General features: G+C 38.6%; 1 long non-coding RNA gene across 3 annotated transcripts in view; it reads right to left on the reverse strand.

The window, feature by feature from the left end:
- LOC128104020 (uncharacterized) overlaps positions 1-22,555 on the reverse strand; it is a 168,029-nt gene that overhangs the window by 130,496 nt on the left and 14,978 nt on the right. For all 3 annotated transcript variants that reach the window (XR_008215841.1, XR_008215840.1, XR_008215838.1), the window contains exon 2: positions 6,271-6,380. This is a non-coding gene — a long non-coding RNA (uncharacterized LOC128104020). The remainder of the gene's footprint in view (positions 1-6,270; positions 6,381-22,555) is intronic.

Below are 22,555 nucleotides of genomic sequence, written 5' to 3' on the forward strand. Positions count from 1 at the left end.
TATCATGGGGAAATAAGCAAGGTGAGCATGTATAGAAAAAGACAGTTCTAGGTGCATAAGCCTAGGCATGGGTCTTAGGTTTATAGATCCATAGATAGAATGTGCAGCCTATGCATAGACAAGAAGTCATTATGTAGTAACAAAGAAAAAAAAAGGATGATGGAGTTGGTCAGAGCAAGATTGTTGGTGGCCAAAGAAATTAATATGTGCAAGAAGAATAAATAAACACAAATACCAATGCTAATGCTCATTGTTAGTACTGTCAAAGAGGAAACTTACAAAGAGGGACAAGATATAAAAGAGGTGAATTAGAAAATAAGATTTGGGGAAAGATTTCTCCAACTCCAATTGGACTAAGAGTTGAGCCACTGTTCTCCCAGCCTGTCACTCCAGCCTGTAGGCCTTAGGCCCAGGGGCACAACACATACCCCCCACCCCCACCCATCACAGCCCCAGTTGCAGGTCAGCAGGCAAGACTCCTGCAAGCAGGCCTGACCACCATCAACCCCCATGGGACCCTGTAATCTACAAGCCCCATTCTGTCCCCCCAAACCCACCCATCCCCTGAGACTGCAGCTGCTCCCTGAGTCACAGACTCCACTAACTCCGATAGGACCAAGAGATGAGTCACTGTTCCCCTAGCTGGGCACCCCAGCCTCTAGGCCTTAGGCCCAGGGGCACAACCTATGCCTCCATACTCCCACCAATTGCAGCCCCAGTTGCAGGACAGCAGGCAAAACTCCTGAGGCAGGCCTGTCCACAACCACTGCCCATTGGACTCTGTAATCTACAAGTCCCACTCTGTCCCCCAAACCCACCCATTCTCCTGAGACCCCAGCAGCTCCCTGAGACACAAACACTGCCACTGCCGATTGGACCAAGAGCAGCTTCCTGAGACACAGATACCATTTACACTGATTGGAGGAAGAGATGGGTAGATGCCAGTGCAAGAATACATTCAACAACATAAAGAGCAATATGGCACCACCAGAACTTAGCTGTTCTACTACAGCAAGACCTGAACATATCAATGTAGAAGAACCAGAGAAAATGGCCTTAAAAATGACTTTATGAAGACAATAGAGGTCTTTAAAGAGGAAATGAAAAATTCCCTTAGTGAAATCGAAGAAAAGACAAACAAAAAAAATGGAAGAAATCAATTTCTTTAAGAAAAATTCCCTTAAAGAAAGTCAAGAAAATCAAGAAAAAACAATCAAACAGGTGAAGGAAACAGTTCAAGACTTGAAAACTGAAATAGAGGTAATAAAGAAGACAAACTGAGGGAATGCTGGAAATGGAAAATCTGAGGAAATGAACAGGAACTGCAGATGCAAGCATAACCAACAGAATGCAAGAGATGGAAGACAAACTCTCTAGCATTGAAGATACAATAGTGGAAGCAGATTTGTCCATCAAAGAAAACATTAAAGCCAACAAAGTCATAACACAAAACAGCCAGGAAGTTTGGGACACCATGAGAAGACCAAACCTAAGAATAATAGGGATAGAAGAAGGAGAAGAATACCAGCTCAAAGGCACAGAAAATATATTCAATAAAATCAAAGAAGAAAACTTTCTCAACCTAAAGAAGTAAATGCTATAGATACACAAAAAGCTTATAGAACATCAAATAGACTGGACCAAAAAAAAAAAAAAAAAGAAGTCCCCTCACCACATAATAATCAAACCACTAAACATACAGAATAAAGAAAGAATATTAAGAACTGCAAAGGAAAAAAGCCAAGTAACATATAAAGGCAGACACATCAGAATAATGCATGACTTCTCAATGGAGACTCTGAAAGCCAGAAGTTCCAGGACAGATGTTATACAGACACTAAGAGACCACGCATGCCAGCCCACACTATTATACCCAGTAAAACTCTTAATCACCATAGATGGTGTAGACAAGATATTCCATGACAAAGCCAGATTTAAACAATACCTATCCACAAATCCAACCCTACAGAAAGCACTAGAAGAAAAAAATCCAACCTAAGGAAGTTAGATGTGCCCCAAAACACAGGAAATAGATAATCCCACAGCAACAAATCCCAAAGAAGGGAAACACACACACACACACACACACACACACACACACACACACACTACCACCAAAATTAGCAGAAATTAACAGTCACTGGTCATTAATATTCCTTAATATCAATGAACTCAATTCACCTATAAAAAGATATAGGCTAACAGAATGGATATGAAAACAGGATCCATCCTTCTGCTGTATACAAGAAACATGCCTCAACCTTCAAAGACAGACAATATCTCAGAGTAAAGTGTTGGGAAAAGACTTTCCAATCAAATGGACTTAAGAAGCAAGCTGGTGTAGCTATCCTAATATCCAATGAAACAGACTTCAAACTAAAATTAATCAAAAGAGATTGAGAAGGCTATTACATATTCATCACAGGAAAAAATCCATCAAGATGAATTCTCAATTCTGAACATTTATGCCCTAAATGCAATGGCACCCACATATGTAAAAGAAACATTACTGAAACTTAAAGTGCACATCAAACCCCACACACTAATAGTGGGAGACTTCAACACCCCAATCTCACCAATGGACAGGTCTGTCAGACAAAAACTTAGCAGAGAAATAAGGGAACTAACAGATGTTATGACTCAAATGAACTTAATATACATTTACAGAACATTTCACCCAAACACAAAAAGAAATACTTTTTTCTCAGTGTAACCTTCTCTAAACTTAAACACATACTTGGTCACAAAGCAAATCTCAATAGATACAAAAAATTGGAATAACCTCTTGTATTTTATCAGACCATCATGGCTTAAAGTTAGAATTCAAGAACAATACAAATTAGAGTAAGCCTACAATCTCATGGAAACTAAATAATGCTCAACTGGGTAAAGGAAGACATAAAGAAAGAAATTAGAGACTTCCTAGAATTCAATGAAAATGGATGCATAACATAATCAAACTTATGGGACACTATTAAAGCAGTGCTAAGAGCTAAGTTCATAGCTTAAAGTGCCTACATAAAGAAGTTGGAGAAATCTCACACTAACAACTTAACAGCACACTTAAAGCTCTAGAACAAAATGAAGCAAACATATTCAGGAGGAGTAGATGCCAGGAAATAACCAAACTGAGGGATGAAATCAATAAAATAGAAACAAATCAATGAATCAAAGAGTTGGTTCTTTGAGAAAATCAACAGATAGAAAAACCCTTATCCAAACTAACTAAAAGGAACAGAGAGAATATCAAAATTAACAAAATCAGAAATGAAAAGGGCAATATGACAGCAGACAACAAGGAAATACAGAAAATCAACAAGTCATACTTCGAAAAACCTATACTTCATAAAATTGAAAAATCTAAAAACAATGGACAATTTTATGGATAGGTACCACATACTCAAATTAAATCAAGACCAGATAAACAACTTAAATAGACCGATAACCCCTAGATGCAATCATTAAAAAGTCTCTCAACCAAAAAAAGCCCAGGGCCAGATGGTTTCAGTGCATAATTCTACCAGAACTTCAAAGACAAGCTAATATTAATACTCCTTAAATTGTTCCATACAATAGAAACAGAAGGACCATTGCCAAACTCTTTCTATGAGGCTACAGTTATCCTGATACCCAAACCACAAAAGATGCAATAAAGAGAACTACAGACCAATCTCCCTCATGAACATTGATGCAAAAATGTTCAATAAAATACTGGCAAACCGAATCCAAGAACACGTCCAAAAAAAATCATCAACCATGATCAAGTAGGTTTCATCCCAGAGATGCAGGGATGGTTCAACACATGAAAAAAAAAAACACATGATCATCTCATTAGATGCTGATAAAGCCTTTGACAAACACACCTTCATGACAAAAGTCTTGGAGAGATCAGGAATACAAGAATATACATAAACATAATAAAGACAATTTACAGCAAGCCTACAGCCAACATTAAATTAAGTTGTTTTATTTTATTTCACTAAATCAGGAACAAGACAAGGCTGTCCACTCTCTCCATACCTATTCAATATAGTACTCGAGATTCTAGCTAGAGCATTAAGACAAAGAAAGGAGATCAAAGGGATACAAAATGGAAATGAAGAGGTCAAACTCTCACTATTTGCAGATGATATGATAGTATATATAAGTGATATTAAAAATTTTACCAGGGAACTCCTACAACTGATAAACACCTTCAGTAATGTGGCAGAATACAAGATTAACTCAAAAAATCAGTAGCCCTCCTATATATAAATGATAAACAGTCTGAGAAAGAAAGCAGAGAAACATCAACCTTTACAATAGCCACAAATAATATAAAATACTTTGGGGGTAACTCTAACCGTGCAAGTGAAAGACCTGTATGACAAGAACTTTAAGTCCTTGAAGAAAGAAATTGAAGAAGGTATGAGAAAATGGAAAAATCTCCCATGCTCATTGGTAGGTAGAACCAACATAATAAAAATGTCAATCTATTGAAAAGCAATCTACAGATTCAATGCAATCCCCATCAAAATTCCAACACAATTCTTCACAGACCTCAAAAGAACAATATTCAACTTCATATGGAAAAAAACAAAAAAACCTAGGATAGCTAAAACAATCCCTTACAATAAAGCAACTGCTAGAAGCATCACCATCCCTAGCTTCAAGCTCTACTATGGAGCTATAGTAATAAAAACAGCTTGGTATTGACATAAAAACTGACATGTGAAATCAAATTGAAGAGCCCGACATTAATACACACACACACACACACACACACACACACACACACACACACACACACACACACCTATGAATACCTGATTTTTGACAAAGAAGCCAAAACTGTACAATGTAATAAAAAAAGCATCTTCAACAAATTGTGGTGGCATAACTGGATGTCAACATGTAGAAGACTGCAAATAGGTCCATATCTATTGTCATGTACAAAACTCAAGTCCAAGTGGATCAAAGCCCTCAACATAAATCCAGCTACACTTAACCTGATAGAAGAGGAAGTAGGAAGCAGCCTAGAATGCATTGGCATAGGAGATCACTTCCTAAATATAATACCAATAGCACAGACACTGAAAGCAACAATTAATAAATGGGACCTCCTGAAACTGAGAAGTTTCTGTAAGGTAAAGAACATGGTAAATAAGAAAAAAAAAATGACAGCTTACAGAACAGGAAAAGATCTTCACCAACACCACATCTGACAGAGGGCTGATCTCCAAAATATGTAAAGAACTCAAGAAACTAGACATCAAAATACCAAACAATTCAATTAAAAAAATGGACTACATCTAAACAGAGAATTCTCAATAGAAGAATCACAAATGGCCGAAAGACATTTAAAGAATTGTTCAACATCCTTAGTCATCAGGGAAATGCAAATCAAAATGACTCTAAGATATCATCTGTATCTGTCAGAATGGCTAACACCAAAAACACTGATGACAGCTTATGATGGAGAGGATTTGAAGTGAGGGGAAGACTCCTCCACTGTTGGTGGGAGTGTAAACTTGTAGAGCCACTTTGGAAATCAGTATGACAATTTCTCAGAAAATTCAGAATCAATCTACCCAATGATCAAGACCCAATGATACCACTCTTGTGCATACACCCAAGGGATGCCCATCATGCCACAAGGACACTTGCTCAGCTATATTCATCGCAGCATTATTCGTAATAGCCAGAACCTTGAAACAACTTAGATGCTTCTCAACTGAAGAATGGATAAAGAAAATGTGGTGCATATACACAATGGAGTACTACTACTCAGCACTAAAATAAAAATAAAAATAAATAACATCATGAAATTTTCAGGCAAATGGATGGAACTAGAAAATTTCATCCTGAGTGAGGTAACCCAGACTCAGAAAGACAAACATGGTATGTACTCACTCAAAAGCAGATACTAGATGTAAAGCAAAAAATAATCATATTACAACCCACAGCTCCAGAGAAGCTAGGAAACAAGGACGACCCTAAGAGGGATGCATGGATAGCCTTGGGAAGGGGAAACAAATGAGATATCCATGAGTAAACTGGGGATGGGGGGGGCAATAGAGGGTAGAAGATGGGGGATGAGAACATGAGGGAACAGGATGGTCGAGCTGGGGGAGAAATGAAGTGGGAGAGCAATGAAAGAGATATCTTGATAGAGGGAGACATCATGGGGTAAGGAAGAAACCTGGTACTAGGGACATTCCCAGGAATCCACAAGGATGACCCCAGATTAGACTACTAGCAATAGTGAAGAGGGTGACTGAACTGACCTACCAGGATAATCAGATTGCTGAATACCCTGTCAGCAGAGAGCCTTCCTCCAGTAACTGTTGGAAGCCGGTGCAGATATCCACAACCAAGCACGAGGTCAAGTTCTGGGAGTCCTGTCAAAGAGAGGAAAGAGGGATTATATAAGCAAGTGGGGTCAAGATCATGATGGGGAAATCTACAGAGACAACTGAATCAAGCTTATAGGTACTCACGAACTTTAGACTGACAGCTGTGGAACATGGATGGGACCGGACTAGACCCTCTACATATGGGAGACAGCTCTGCAGCTTGGTCTGTTTGAGGGGCCTCTGGCAGTGTGATCAGGATCTATCCCTGCTGCATGAGCTGGCTTTCTGGAGTCCATTACCTATGCTCACCCTTGATGCAGCAGGGAGGGGCTTGGTCCTACCTCATTGGAATGTACCAGGCTTTGCTGACTCCCCATGGGTAGTTTTACTCTTTTGAAAGAGAGGATGGGAGGTGAGTCAGAGTGGGGAGGCTGGGGCGGGGAGCAAACAGAAGGATGAGAAGGGGATCTGTGGTGGTTGGTATGTAAAATGAATAAAAACATGTCTTAAATAAATAAAAAAAAACACAACCCAATGTGTAAGAATGGCAGAATATCCTTAGGGGGTCATTTTATTGTTACTTTTGTTTGTTTGTTTGTTTGTTTGTTTGTTTGTAACAGTAGTAGAGAACTAGGTCTCTTGGCTCTCTAGTCTCAGGTTCTTGGTCACACAAGCAATGTCAGGTATGGGTAATTTACTGCATAATAGTACACTTTTCATAGTTATGTCACGGAAGATGGCAACCTCTCCTCCAATAATCTTTAGTTACCAATACTTCTTCAAGGAGAGATGGGACCTCATGGGCCTCTCCCCCATCCAAGATGATGTGTTTACATGTCTAAACTTGTATAGGGACTGAACAGGTAACCACAAATTCAGTAAGTCCATGAAGGCATGCAATGGCTATGTCATGTCCAGAAGATGTCTTTCTGCAACGTATCTCCCCATCCTCTGGCATTCCAGACTTCCTTCAGACTCATTACGTGCCTGAGATTAACCTTAAATTTATGATCCTACTACCTCTACCTCCAAAATTCTGGAATTAAAAGCCTGTGCCACCAGGCCCCATTTATATGGTGCTGAAGATTACACCCAAGGTATTGTACACGATAAGCAAGCACTCTACCAACTGAGATATAGCCTTAACTATCAGGTCTCATCTCATAGTCTATGTCCAATGGCTGTCATTGTTTCATTTATGCTCAAGTCTCATTAGGAAGAGCTGCACATTAAAAGAGTCAGTGAATTCCCCTCCAACCATCCTGAGATGACAGAAAATTTCTGAATTTGGCTATGCATCAAAACCACCCAAAGTGCCCAAAGTGTTAGAGCATAAAATGTTCCCAATCACACATTATTCGATGGATCCAGGCATTACTGACCAGCTGGCAGGTGTCATTTTACTTTATCTTGATCATGGGTACATGAGAATATGCTCTCCCAACTTTGGCATTTCCAGCCCTTTGAGCATCTGAAGTCTAGCTGATACACTGGCAGACCCAAAGGCTTAGCACTCTAAACTCTGAGACCTAAGTGCCTATCACTCCTGATTAAGAAGTCCAGATTGTGACTGTGGACATTAATTAGGAGTCAGGTTGCTGTGGACTTTAACTACCAGTGGCCCTGGCATCTGACAGCCTATTGAAATCCAGTTTTCCATAGCAGTAAGTGGAAGCAATATACAGTAATAAGCAGCAGCAAGCACTATCTACTATACTTATAGCTAGCTACCAGACAGACTGAGAGCTCTCAGCCCTACAATGACTGGCATTATTCTAGCATGTGAGGAGCCTCTGCTTTTGCATAGGGCATCACCATTCTTATTCTTGGATAGCAGCTAGTAAGACAGCTCTGGGGCTAAGGGTATTTGGGGCTCTTCACTATGAGGGCTTGGCAGCTCCCCGGCTCTTTTTCAGTAGCCAAGACCCATAGTTAACATCTCTAGCTTTGCACAGCCCTTGTTTGTCACCTTTCCTCCCCATCATCTCATCTGCCCAGCTAATTTTTACAACTGCCACTGTCTGCGTGTCACTGTGGCTGCCTCTGCCCCTTTCACGCTATTACTGTTCTTCTACTGACCTCCCTAGCCTACTGTACCAAAGGTGATGACCAAGAGCAAGCAACTAAACACTATTTTTGCCATTTTAAATCAGGGTCTATATCTAAATCAATAGCTATTTCAAACTAATATTTTTAAAAAGTGAAGGAACTTAGTAGGTGAGATGACGAAAAGGTTACTTGAGACTTCCTATTGTATAGAGTCTGGAAATCTCTGACTTTCAGAGAAGCTGATAATTATTAATATGGTTTAGTTAATAACCCTCAACTGTGCTTTCTGTTTTGTATTTATTCTGTAATTGATTAATTATTAAAAAGGTCATATGTTTTTCCTTATGGGGAGTAAGTCACTCAGGCTTTCTTAAAGTATTCATTTTTCTATTTCCTCTGTTCGGTATTGACTTTCTTCTTCATGGCTAAATATTAAATTATTCAGTTTTAATCTGCATATTACTATTATCCAATTTGAATTAACATTGTACCACTTTGCCTAAAGCATACCATGATACAATTTCAACAGTTCCCAATTGCATGTTATATTTTTTCATAAATTTTACTTCTGTGCATGTAGTAGTCCCACGATACAATGTTTTGTCACACTTATCAAAACTTATAGTATTTTATTTAGGAAAATAGTTTTACTATCTGCACAAATATTTGGAATTTAGAGTGTTCTCTTTTTAATATTAAAGTTTTCCCTTTAAAGAGAATAGCTTTCATTAGCTTTTATTCTAGTGTAGGTTATCTAGAAAAAAATCATTTCTAGTGTTATTAGTCTAACAACTATATAGTTATATTTGAATATTTGATGGATATAAAATTATAGACTTTTTTCCTTTCAGCCCTCCAGCCTCATCCTATACTCTGGCGTTCTTCCTAACCTCGTGAAGCCATCATTTGTTTCATCCTACCTTGCCCTGTAGTAACCATTCTACATTTCCTTCTATTTAAGTTTCTCGGTATTTTCTGAGTTTCTGAAATCTTAAACTTCATTTTGCAACAAATTTGGAGAAATTCTGGCCTTTGTTGACTTAACTAATTGTTTTCCCTATTATGTTTTAGGTTCATCCTTTCATAGTTCAATTCTTCATAGTAGATACTGTGAAAGAGTGTAGACAGGACTTTATTCTTTTATTTTTTCTTTCTGTTTTTTCTTCTGTATTATCTGTTTATCATGAAGTTCATTGACTGTTTTACACTTTTTCACAGAACTTTAATCTGTTGTTAGGCCTATCTGTTTTATATTTAAGAAACTTTGACTTCAGTTCTACAATTTCCATGTTACCCTATTTAATTACTTGTCTTTCTTTCTTATAACTCCCAATGTGTTTGTTGACTGCATTCCATCCCTTCTCCTGTCTTTCTCCCCCTCCTATTCTTGTTCTTATTCTTATTCTTCTCTCTTTTACTGACCTAAGATTTTTAAACTCTCCTGGGCATTGCATTTGGAAAATGAGAAAGGATGAACTATACTGCCTTTCATTAAAGGACACTGGCTCTGTTTCTCTTGTTGTGGATGACAGTGTGTGTGTATGTGTGTGTGTGTGTGTGTGTGTGTGTGTGTGTGTGTGTGTGTGTGGTGTTTTGAGACAGGGTTTTACTACATAGCTCTAACTGTCTTAGAAATCAATGTCTATCCCAGGCTGGCCTCAAACTCATGGCAATCTTTCTGTCTTAGCATCCAAAGTATAGATGTTAAAGGCATGTACCATCATATCTAACACTTTGTTTTTGTTTTTGTTTTATTAAACTTTCTTTTTATTTATTTTTTCATATTATGCATCGTGATCCTGTTCATTTCCTGACCCTTTGTATCCACCCTCTGCCCTTGAAACTTCCCCTCCAAAATAAAATAAAATAAGATTTAAGAGAAAAAAGGGAAAAAATTAAAAATCTTATCATGGGAGCTGTAGTGTGACACAGTGAGTTACACAGCAAACCCCTTGGTCCATATATCTTTACTTGCAAGTGTTCATTGCAAAGAGTCATTGGTCCGGTTTGAGGCCTCTGGTTCCTACTACGCCATCAATGCTTGACCCTCGCTGGGACTCTTCTTGGGCATCTTGTGTAGCCCTGTGTCTTGGAGATCCTGCAGCTTGGGGTTTTCAGGACCGGCCCCTTTATGTGCTCTAGCAGATCTGGGCCTGGATAGCTGCAGGTTTGCTCAACCCACCTGCTCTCCCCTGTCTTCTCCACCAGGGTGAACTCCCTAGCATTGCCCTGGCTAGTGTCCTGTCCTTCCCCGCCCCCTCTGCCTCCGACTAGTTTCCTTACAGAGTTGAGCAAGGGGAGGGGCCAATTCTGCTTTCAGGCGATCAGGGTTGACTCTCCTTACACCTTCAGGGCCAGCTCTACTGTATTGCCCAGGCAAAGTACAGGGGCCACTCTCCCAAGTGGAAGCTGATGAGAGACAGGGACAGCTCTCCTGTTCTTACGACCTCCATTCTCCCACCTGCCACAGGTGGGGCAGGGAGCATCTCTTCCCTACCCACACCACCTTATGGCAGATGAGGGGCAGGGCCAGATCTCCCTCACCTACATTCTCAGGGCTGGCTAATCTGTGCTCTGTTAACAGGGTCATCTCCTCTGTGCTTCCAAGACAGAGTTGCAGGGCCAGCTTTCCTGAGTGTTGCAACTAGGGTAAAGGGGAAGGTTAGCTTCCCTCATCAGCTGGAGGCAGTAGGGGCAAATTGGGAGGACATCTCTCCCTCATCCCCACCACCACACTACAGACTAGGTAAGCAATATCAGCTACGCCCCTCTCACACCCTCAGGGCCTGATCACCCGTGCCCCTGTCTACAGGGTTGACTCTACTGTGCTGCCCAGGTGAGGAAGAGGGCCCATTCCCCAGAGTGCTGCAGATGGTGAGGGGTTGGGTCAGGTCGCCCATCTGCTGCAGGTCTCGAGGGGCAATGGGAGAAGGACATCTTTCCCTCATCCACGCTACCACGTGGCAGACAAGAGGGGAGTAACTTGGTATCCCATTCTCACTGTCTCTTTGCCCTGCTCAGTCCATTGGTCGCTGGGCAGAAACATGTTTCCTCCTCCTCAGAGAGCCAATACTTTATTTTTATTTATTTAAATTTCTGTTGAAAAATGTTAAACCTATAAATCTTCAATTATATTTATCTGTGTACAAGGCCCAATTTTGTTTGGGATTAAAAGACTGATTTGTGGTCCTCATTTTAGCATATGGTCTTTGCTGTGACCTAAATATTTTGTCACCTAAAACTCACATATGTTGAGATCCTAATCCCCAATAGGATAATAGGTGGAGTTGGGCATTTTGGGAAATAAGTAACCATGGGGATGAATGCCTTTTTTTTAAACTTTTTTTTAAATTCATTTTACATACCAACCGCCCCTCTCACCCCTCCTCCCGCTTCCCCTGCCTTGCCTTCCCTTCCTCATCCCTCCTCCCCTTCTCTAACAGGGTAAGTACTCTCATGGAGGGACAGCTAACCCTGATATATTTAGTTGAGGTAGGACCAAGCCCCTCCCTGCTTTATCACAAGTGAGCAAAGTGTCCAACTATAGGTAATGGGATAATGAGATCCAGAAAGCTGGCTCATGTACCAAGGATAGATCCCCATCACACTGCCAGGGGCCCCTCAGACAGACCCAGCTACACAACATCTCCTGCATGCAGAGGGTCTAGTCCAGTCCCATGCAGGTTCTACAGCTGTAGGTCTAAAGTTCATGAGTTCCTTTGAGCTTGGTTCAGTTGTCTCTGTACATTTCACAATGGAGTACTACTCAGTTGTAGAAACAATGACATCATGAAATTTGCAGGCAAATGGATGGAACTAGAAAATTTCATCCTGAGTGAGGTAACCCAGACTCAGAAAGACAAACATGGTATGTACTCACTCATAAGTGGATACTAGATGTGAAGCAAAGGATAATCATACTACAACCCACAGCTCCAGAGAAGATAAGAAACAAGAAGGATTCTAAGAGGAATATATGAATGCCTTTTATAAAAAGGATGTTGGATAGGTTTCTCTCCTCTCTTCTCAGTTTTTCTCTATTCTTCTTTTCTCTCTCTCTCCCACCCTCCTTCCCTCTGGTACCCCCTCCTTTTTCTCATAAACCATGTGAGAATTAGTAAAAGGGCTGCACCTATAAATTATAATGTGGTACCTCCTCAGACACTGGGTCTTCTGGTAACTTGGCCTTGGATTTCCAGGCTTCAGAAATATAAGACATAAAGGGTGGTTTTTTTGTTGTTGTTGTTTGTTTGTTTGTTTTTCAAGACAGGGTTTCTCTGTGTAGCTTTGTGCCTTTCCTGGAACTCACTCTGTAGTCCGCGATGGCCTCAAACTCACAGAGATCCACCTGCCTCTGCCTCCCAAGTGCTGGGATTAAAGGTGTGCACCACCACTGCCCGGCAGGTGTTTTTTAAGAAAATTATAATGTTTTATAGTAATGAGGATTGGATAAGACAGTCATTATTCCTACATTACAGCCTGTACAGGATACCATGATGCTCTTTTAACTCTTTACTGGCTGAGCCAGAACTCCACTGGAACTCAGAAACAGGTGACTTCTAGTATCCCAGGTCATCACCCAGCAGCCCTGTTGCTGTCTATCATTCCATGCCCCTCAAAGTCTAACATGACGATACCCTTGGACACCAACATGAAATCTACACTAAAAATTGTATCATCATCTTTTGTGGATTGGCCATTATTCAGGGTCCTGCACCACAAATTCTGATTGTACCAAGAATATAAACTCTGTACTTTATTTAATAAGTGCCTCTACATGCTGGTGAACTGTCTGTGTTCTTGTTAATGTCCACCGACTTCTACAGTGGTCATAGTAGCATTCCAGGCAAAAATCCAGGAAAATACCTTTCCTCAAATAGTTCCCTTCTTCACATAGTAGTAATCCTGCTCTGCAAGCATAGCATTAACTCGTATTTTTTTTCTAGACTCGGAGAAAGCCTCATGTCAAAGACTCTGTCTTTGTCATGATACTATCATGTCAGACACTTTGTAAGATTCACTTATCAATATGCCATCAGATTTTAATCCTTCTTTTTTCTTGATTGAGACTAGTACAAACTTTGGCAAGTTTTTTGATTCTTAAATTTTAATTCATTTGAGGGCTGATGAAATAGCTCATCGGGTAAAAGTGCTTGTTACCAAACCTGAGTACCTGAATTGTAACCCCGGATCATGCATGGTGGAAGGAGGGAACCAACTCCTAAAGCTATTCTTTGTATTCCACATGTAGACCATGACATGCATGGCATGAGCACACATGCGAACGTATATACACAGAGACAGACAAATAAACAAATATACATATTGTGAAATATTTGTTTCATAAAGTAAGTTTTGCACCCACAGTAGTTTGACATTCATAACTTTCATAGTTAATTAGCTATCTTTATCTATATCTATATCTAGATAGATAGATAGATAGATAGATAGATAGATAGATAAAATACCTACACACACACACCCACAGAACCCTTTAGATTGCCTCCACCACCCGACTCCACACTCAGGCTTCCCACATCATACTCTAGGGTCTAGCCTTTTGAGTATCCCTGACTTCCTCATTCATACCTTTTCTGCAATCTCTGAATTAGCTTGGGTTCCCCAACCAGTGTACCAGCCTAGGCTGGCCTCCCATACTTTCACTGTAGAGGAGCTCTAAGCTTAAATGAGCATCCTCCCTTTCTATCCATCAAACCACAGGACTCTCTCACTTCATATTCAACCTTTCCATTCATACCTATCTATCCTCATATTCCTGCATTGGAACAGTAAACACATACCTTATATCATCCCATTTCCCTCTGCCCACCTGAATTCATACCACTCAAGCCATTTCCAACCTCTAGATCTAACCCACTCCCTCATCTTCTTTTCTCCACCAACTTACTCTATCCACAACAAACTCAGAACTAAGAAAATCCACATGACCATGTCTCATCTAAGGAATAACAACAATATGAAAGTCAGTATCTTCTCTCCAAAGCCTAACTATCCTGTGGAAATGCTTACCAACAAGAATTACCTAGGTGAACTCCAAGAAATAAGTTAGAAGAGTAATCCTAAATTTCCTCAAAGAATTCAAGGAGTTTAAAGAGGACACAAAGAAACTGCTCAATGAAATCAAAGAGAAAGAGTTTTTTTTTTAAGTGCCTAAATGATGCCCAAGAAAACACAAACCCAAGACTGATGGAAATAATTAATACAATCCAAGATTTGTGAATAGAATTCAATCATAAGATTGAAGGGATCAAGCTAAAATCATAGTGGAATTGATAAACACAAAGGATCAACTTGAAAACCCAGAGGAAGGCCTTACAAATAGAACATATAGAACAGAAGATAGACTATCAGGTCTCAAAGGTAAAAAAGAGAATCTAAACTTTGGAATTATAGGCACAGGTGAGGGAGACCAGACCAGATGAGGGAGATGCGACCATTGGCATAGACCAGATCTTCAACAAGATGATAGAAGAACATGAACTGGCTTTTTGGAGCCCATTACCCATGGTGGGACACCTTGCAAAGCCTTGATGCAGGGGGAAGGGCTTGGACCTGCTTCAACTGAATGTACCAGGCTTTGCTGACTCCCCATGGGAGGCCTTACTTTTTCAGAGGAGGGGATGGGGGTGGGGAAAAAGGCTGGGGACAGGTGGGAAGAGGGATGAGAGGGGGATCTGTGGTTGTTATGCAAAATGAATAAAAAATTTCTTAATAAAAAAATAGAAAACTTCTCCAAACTAAGGAAAGACACACCAAAAACAAATACAAGAAGTACACAGAACACCAACTGGACAAGACTAGATAAGAAAATCCCCAGGGCATATCGTAGTTAAAACACTAAGTACGCATAAAAAAGAAAGTGTATTGAAAGCTGCAAAAGAAAAAAAAACCCTCAAATCACATATAAAGGAAAACTGATCAGGTTACCAGTTGTTTTCTCAATAGAAATTTTGAAAGCAGAAGAGCCTGGAGCAGCACATACTAAGACCTTAAGGACTATCAGAGCCAACCTAAAATAATATACTCACCAAAACTATCTGCCATAATTGAAGAATAAAGAAAAATTTCCCACACCTAAATAGCCTAAGAAATTTCTACCGACACATAAAACCTAAAGAAAATACAAGAAGCAATATTTCAGGCTGAAGCAAGGAATAAGTGTAGCAGAGAGATTGTGGAAAGAAATACAAAGCTGTAATTATTAAAACACAAAGAACCACTGAAATGCAAACAACAACCACAAAAATAAACAACACAGTGACTATAATAAATATTTCAATAATAACTTTAAATATCAATGGCCTCAATTCTCCAATGAAAAAACACAGTCTAACTGAATGCATCAAGAAACAAAGCATCTATATGCCACCTGCAAGAAACAGATCTGGGATTTTAAAATAGTTACTACCTTAGAATAAAAGGATGAAGAAAATTACTCTAATCAAATGGGACCAGAAGGCAAACAGGCATCACTGTCCTAATACCTGACAGAATGGACTTTAATCTAAAACTAACCAGAAGAGATAAAAAAAGAACACTTCCTTCTAATCTAGGGAGTAATTAACCAAGAAGATGTTGCTACCCTAAATATATATGCAATAAAATCTGGAGTACCCAATATTATAAGAAATCTACTACTAGATGTGAAGACACAGAGTAACATAAACTAGTATTTCAATATCCCATTTTCTCAAGTTGACAGGTCACCTGGACAAAAAAAATATAAGTAGAAAAACACCAGAATTATTTGATATCATTTATCAAATCAACTTAGAGATATCCACAGAATATTCTATATAAACACCAAAGAATACACATTCTCTTGAGAAGCACATGGAAGCACATCACAATTACATCATACACAGGGACACAAAACAAATTCAAAAAGATTGAGATCATTCCTTGTATCCTATCTAATCACAATGCAATAAAAATTAAAGTTGACAGCATAAAAACCTCTAGTAAATGTGCAAATTCATAGAAATTAAGCAACACATTACTAAATAATGAAGGGGATGAAGAAGAACTCAAGAAAGAAATAAAAAATTTCCTGTAACTAAAATGAAATGAAAACAGAACGCAGCAAAACCTCTAATAAACCTTGAAAGCAGTCTTGTGAGGGAAATGTGTAGAGCTAAGCACCTACATTAAACAACACAGAGCACAAATAACTGGCTTTCTGATGTAACTCCAAAAGTTGGAGAAACAAGAAGAAACCAAATCCAAATGGAATCATAGCTAGAAATAAGAAAAATCAGAGCAGAAATCACTGAAATAGAAACAAAGAAACTAATACAAAGAACTAACAAATCTAAAAGCTGGTTCTTTGAGAAAATAAAATTTGGCAGATCCTTGACCCAACTGTACAGAAGAAAGGAACAGAGGACCCAAATAAATAGAATTAGAAGTGGATGGGGAAACATCACAACAGACACCAAAAAACCCCAAATATTATATGGAAATAGTTTAAACCCTGTATGCCTATGCCATTAAGCTGGAAAAAATCTAGAAGAAATACATGATTTTCTAGATTTGGTCAAATCAAAATTAAACCAGGAAGAAGTTAACAAATCAAATGAGGAGATTTAGTAGTAACAAAAAAGCTATTGAGAGAGAGAAAGAGAGAGAGAGAGAGAGAGAGAGAGAGAGAGAGAGAGAGAGAATGAGAGAGATTCAAAATATCTACAGCCATTCTTTCTTAAACTATTTGAAAGAAAAGAAACAGGAAGAACACTCCCAAACTCTTTCTGGAGAGGCAGGTAAAGACGCAACAAAAAAGAAATATCCAGACCAGTATTCTGATGAACATAGACTCAAAAATACTCAATAAAGTACTTTCAAACAGAATGTAGACGTGCATCAAAAAGATTATCCATCATGACCAAGTTGGCTTTTCCATGAAATGAAGGGATAGTTCAACAAATGCAAGTTAATAAATGTAATAAACCACAGAGATGAACTTTTAAAAAACCACATGATTATTGCAATAGATGCAAGAAAGCCTTTGGCAAAAATCCAGCATGTATTCCTGAAAAAATTCCTACAGAATGTATGACTTGAGGGAATATATCTCAACATAATAGAAACTATATACAAAAAATCCATAGCCTACATCATTTGAAATAGAGAAAAACTTGAAGCAATACAATTGAAATCTGAAACAAGACAGAGATGCCAATATCCCTACTCCTTTTCAACATTGTGCTTGACATACTAGCTGGATCAATAAGCCAAGAAAAGGGAAAAAATGGGGATTCAAATAGGGAAAGAGGAAGTCAAACTATCCCCATTTGCAGATGATATGATATACCCAAAAAATTCTATCTGAAAACTTCTGGAAATGGCAAACAATTTCAGTAATGGCAGAATGTAAAATCAACTTGAACAAATTAATAGCTTTTCTATATGCCAACAACAAACATACAAAGAAGGAGATTATGGACATACTCCCATTCACAATAGCCTCAAAAAATTAAGTACCTAGGAATAAACCTAAACAAAGGAATGAAGGACATATATAATGAAAACCTTAAACCTCTGATGAAAGAGATTGGAAAGACACTAGAAAATGAAAACACACACCATGCTCATAAATAGTTAGAATCAGTATTGTAAAAATGAACATTCTACCAGAAGCTATTTACAGATTAAATACAATCTCAATCAAAATTTCCATCTTATTCTTTGTGGAAATAGAAAAATGATCAGAAAATTTGTACAGAACCACAAAAGACTCTGGATAACCAAAAAAATCCTGAGCAATAATAACAATGCTAACGAGATAACAATTCCAGATCTTATGATACATTACAGAGCCATAGTAATAAAAATAATATGGTATTGGTGCAAAAACAGACATGTAGACCAAGGGAACAAAATCACTTGTAACTTCAGCCACTTAATATTTAACAGAGACCAAAAATGTGATGGAGAAGAGAAAGTATCTTCACTACTGGTGGTAATCAATAGTTCTTTAACTGGACTTCAGGCCAGCTCAACAAGAGGGATACCATGCTTGGTATGGAAAATCTAGCTAAATACTCAGTGCTAGTAAAATCCTGGTTATTGGAAGAGAGTCTACTACCACTAATTTACTAAACCAACATAATCCCTACCAACAATCTATAAACATTTATCCTTATGCCCATAAAAAACTGTTGTATTCACTCCTCATCAAAGAAACTTCTTTTTGCAACAGGCAGATATCACTACAGAAAACCACAACCAATTAAAATGCAGAGTTTAAATCCATGTCTTGGTAAATACATCTACAAATATTTCTGCACCTAAGGCTCAGGGAATGTTGAGTAAGAAAGATGTTCTTCTAGAAGTCAGGGTTCTCCAAAGTCACAGAACTTATGAAATGAATCAGTCTCTCTCTCTCCTCTCTCTCTCTCTCTCTCTCTCTCTCTCTCTCTCTCTCTCTCTCCTCTCTCTCTCTCTCTCTCTCTCTCTCTCTCTCTCTCCCAATCTACCATATATATACCAAGAATCTAGTAGTTGCTCAGTCCCCTAAGGCTAGGTGTCCCAGCTAGTCTCCTGTGTATGCTGGATTCCTGAAGAAGTAGGCTACAATCCCAGTGAAAAAGTTGATGTACTGGCAAGGTAAGGACAAGCAGGCAAGAATAAAACCTATCTTCTTCCATGTCCTTATATAGGATTACAGCAGGAGGTGTAGCTCAGATTAGAGGTGTGGCTTCCCACCTGAAGATCAGGATCACAGGTGTGCCCTCCATTTCTGGATTATAGTTCATTCCAGATATAGTCAAGTTGAAAACCAAGAGTAGCCACCATAAATGGGGAAAAAAAGAAGATTGGTAAGAGTCAGAGGATCAGGAAGTTTGCTGTGAGAATATTTCTCTAGTAATATCAGAATCTATCTATAAAGTCTCACAGACATGACCACCCAAACATGAGCTCACAATGTCCTCCTCAGGCAAGAGCATACCAATTGATTGTTCAGTGTCAAATGATCAGCCCTAAAAAATACATACAAGTAACACCATATGGACTCAACAGCTTATATTCAGGAATATATGTGTGTGTATACCAAATGCATATATGCACACAGTAACAATTAATAAACAAAGAGGCCCTTGAATTTGAAGGGGGAGCAAGGAGAGTTAAACGGGAGGATTTGGAGGGAGGAAATGTAGGGAGAAACATTGTAATTAAATTACGTTCTCAAACTTTTTTAAAAAAAGTCAATAGTATTGAATAAAAAGTGTCATTGTTACAAGAATTCATAGAAAATGCAATAAATGTTTATAAAATTGGATTTCTAATAAATTTTGGTCAAAAGTCTAGATACTTTCCCTTATACATTTGCTTTCTAAATTTAATGATATAAATGTGGAGAGATGTGCCTAGGTTTATTTCCTTCAATAAAAGATATATTTTGCTCACTCATTTATAGTACTCTTATATTTAAACCTTTTTTGTTGCTTTGCCAATTGTGAAATACTTGAAGTTATCTGGTTATAGACAAATTCAGTGACCCCTTAGCAGATAATAAATATTATTTATGTTCATTAACAATATTTTTAACTTAGGTAACATTAATCCCATTATGTTTTTTCGTTTTTATTATTTAGAATTTCATTTTTTGAGAATTTAATATGTAAGCAATTTACTTACCCCCAATCCTCTCCCCCTTCTATTCTTCTTTTGCACCTTCTCAAATTCATGACCTCTCCTTCTAATAGTTAGTATTAATTATGAGATCACTTGTATATAGGATAGGTATTATGTATGTGTGTGTGTGTGTGTGTGTGTGTGTGTGTGTGTGTGTGTGGTGTGTGTGTATGTTTGGTAGTAGGTTGATTTATAGTATTGCTCCTTATATGCATATATTTAGGATTTACCTATATGCATATATTTGGGATTGGATGCCCCCATTTGGGGGATTTGTCACTGGAAAAAAAATTCCCCCTCTATTGGCAGCTTTTGAATGCCTGTAACTCCTAATCTAACAATAGGTACTTCTAAAATTTCACCTATCCACAATGGCATGTAAAGTGGTATTGTTGTTGTGTGTCATTATGCAGGTCTTATTTAGGTGATCAAACTGTTAAGATTTTGTGAGTGTTATATCTTTGTCAGGTCTAGAAGACACGGTCTACCAGCAGATGTTCTGGTCCTACGGCTCTTACAGTCTTTTCATCCTCTCCTCTTACATACCCCAAGCCTTAGTTACAGGGGTGTGCACTGAATCTGTACCAACAGGGCCTGCTTTCTCATCTTTGCATTTTGATCAGCTGGGGATTTTTGCAATAGTCTTTGTCTGCTATGAAATTAGGCCTCTTTGTTGAAGGGTGACAGCTATGTTTCTCTGTGTGTACATGAATAATTACTTAGAATGCAGGTAGATATTGCATAGGGTTAGGGCAATAGCGGTAGTAGGTTCTCCTCTAGGACCTGTGACCTCCATCCCTAGGTAATTGGCTAGACTTGTAGTACCAGGCTTGAATTCCCTCATGCTGAGCAGACCTTAAGCATAATCTATCTGGTTAACTACAGACAAAAATGCCACTCTTGTGCCACTATTATTTTGCCAGGCCTGTCATTGTTGTGGCTCACAGGCTTTACAGCTGGGTAGCACTATTGATTGTTTCCTCTCTTGGCAACTTACATGGCACTTTGTATTATTATGAGAATCCTCATGGAGGAGACTTCCAAGTCAGTTCCAGCTCAATTCCTCAAAGTATTCTGTGCAAATTCTGTTGTATCTTCGTCAATAAAGTCTTTCCTTTAAGTTTTTAGCAACAATTAAGTGCAATGACAATATCTTATACTGTTTTGGGAGTCCCTTGGATCACGCCCCCCCCCCCCCCCCGAAACAAAAACTGGATGAGAGTTTTCCTTTGTCTGACACAGAAGGTTTCGTTAGATAGTTTACTGCTCTTGTGGGGAGAATTACCACCTTGTATGAAATGCCTCCATTAAACACACACACACATACACATACACATACTCTACATATCTATTCTATGTGTGTATATAATAACTTATATTATTAAATACTACTAAATATACTATTAAACATATAGTATGCACATATGTAATATATATTACATATATACATTCTTATTTGGACACAGGTGCTATAAATTCATTAAATTTTGGCAGTTTCTTCTCAAATCATCTTGTTATTTATTTATTCTTTTTAACTATTTTTGAAATTAATATGTAATTACATTTCCTCTCTTTCCTTTCCTCCCAGCAACCCTTCTCATGTCTCCCTCACTTCCTATTAAATTCATGACTTCTTCTCTTTAATTGATATTGTTTTACACACACACACACACACACACACACACACACACACACACACACACACACTCCTAAGTATATAAATACAACCTGTATTTTGTATGCACTCAAAATACACTCAAAGTGTTACTTGAGTACATATAATTTCAGGGATGACCACTTAGAATTGGGTAATCAATTAGGGAGCTCATTTCTAGGGAAGACTATTGCTCTCCTTCTCAACAGTCAGTACTTGCCTACAGTTCTTTAACTACTAGTAGAGCCCCATGAGATTTCCCCCCTACTGGGATTGTACTTCTTCAGGTCTTCTTTAGACAGCTCTATTAATGAGAAATCATGGGTGAAGGTTCCCTATCATTTGGAGGAGACAAAATCTCACAGCAGATTTCCTGGTTCCCTGGCTCTTACAATCTTTCTGCCCCTTCTTCTAGGATATACTCTGAGCCTTAGGTACAGGAGCTGTTTTTCCTTATGCTTTTAAAAATCCATGGTGTATTAGTTACTTTCTCAGTGTTGTGATCAAATACCTCACCAAAGCAAATTGAGGATGGGAGCTTATTTTGGTTCATAGTTTGTGGAGACAGTCTGTAGGGGGCACGAATGTCCTTCAGCTCACAAGTAAACACTAGGACAACTAGGAATGTTAAACACCAGGGTTGCTTCTTCAAAGGGAGAGATGTATAACCTGTTTTCCACCCAGAAGGCTAGGAACAGAGGTGGTTAATAGCCTGGTGTCCTCTATGCTATCTGCATGGCCAGGCCACATCTCAGACCCTTATCTTGAGCCTATTTGTCTCAGTCAATCTATAGCACTATCATTCCCCAGACCCTTATCATGAGTACTATTTACCTTGAACCTGCTTCCTTAGTTAATCTAT

The sequence above is a fragment of the Peromyscus californicus genome, unplaced genomic scaffold, assembly GCF_007827085.1.
Source record: "Peromyscus californicus insignis strain IS unplaced genomic scaffold, ASM782708v3 Scaffold_8__1_contigs__length_139910024, whole genome shotgun sequence".
Classification (NCBI taxonomy): domain Eukaryota; kingdom Metazoa; phylum Chordata; class Mammalia; order Rodentia; family Cricetidae; genus Peromyscus; species Peromyscus californicus.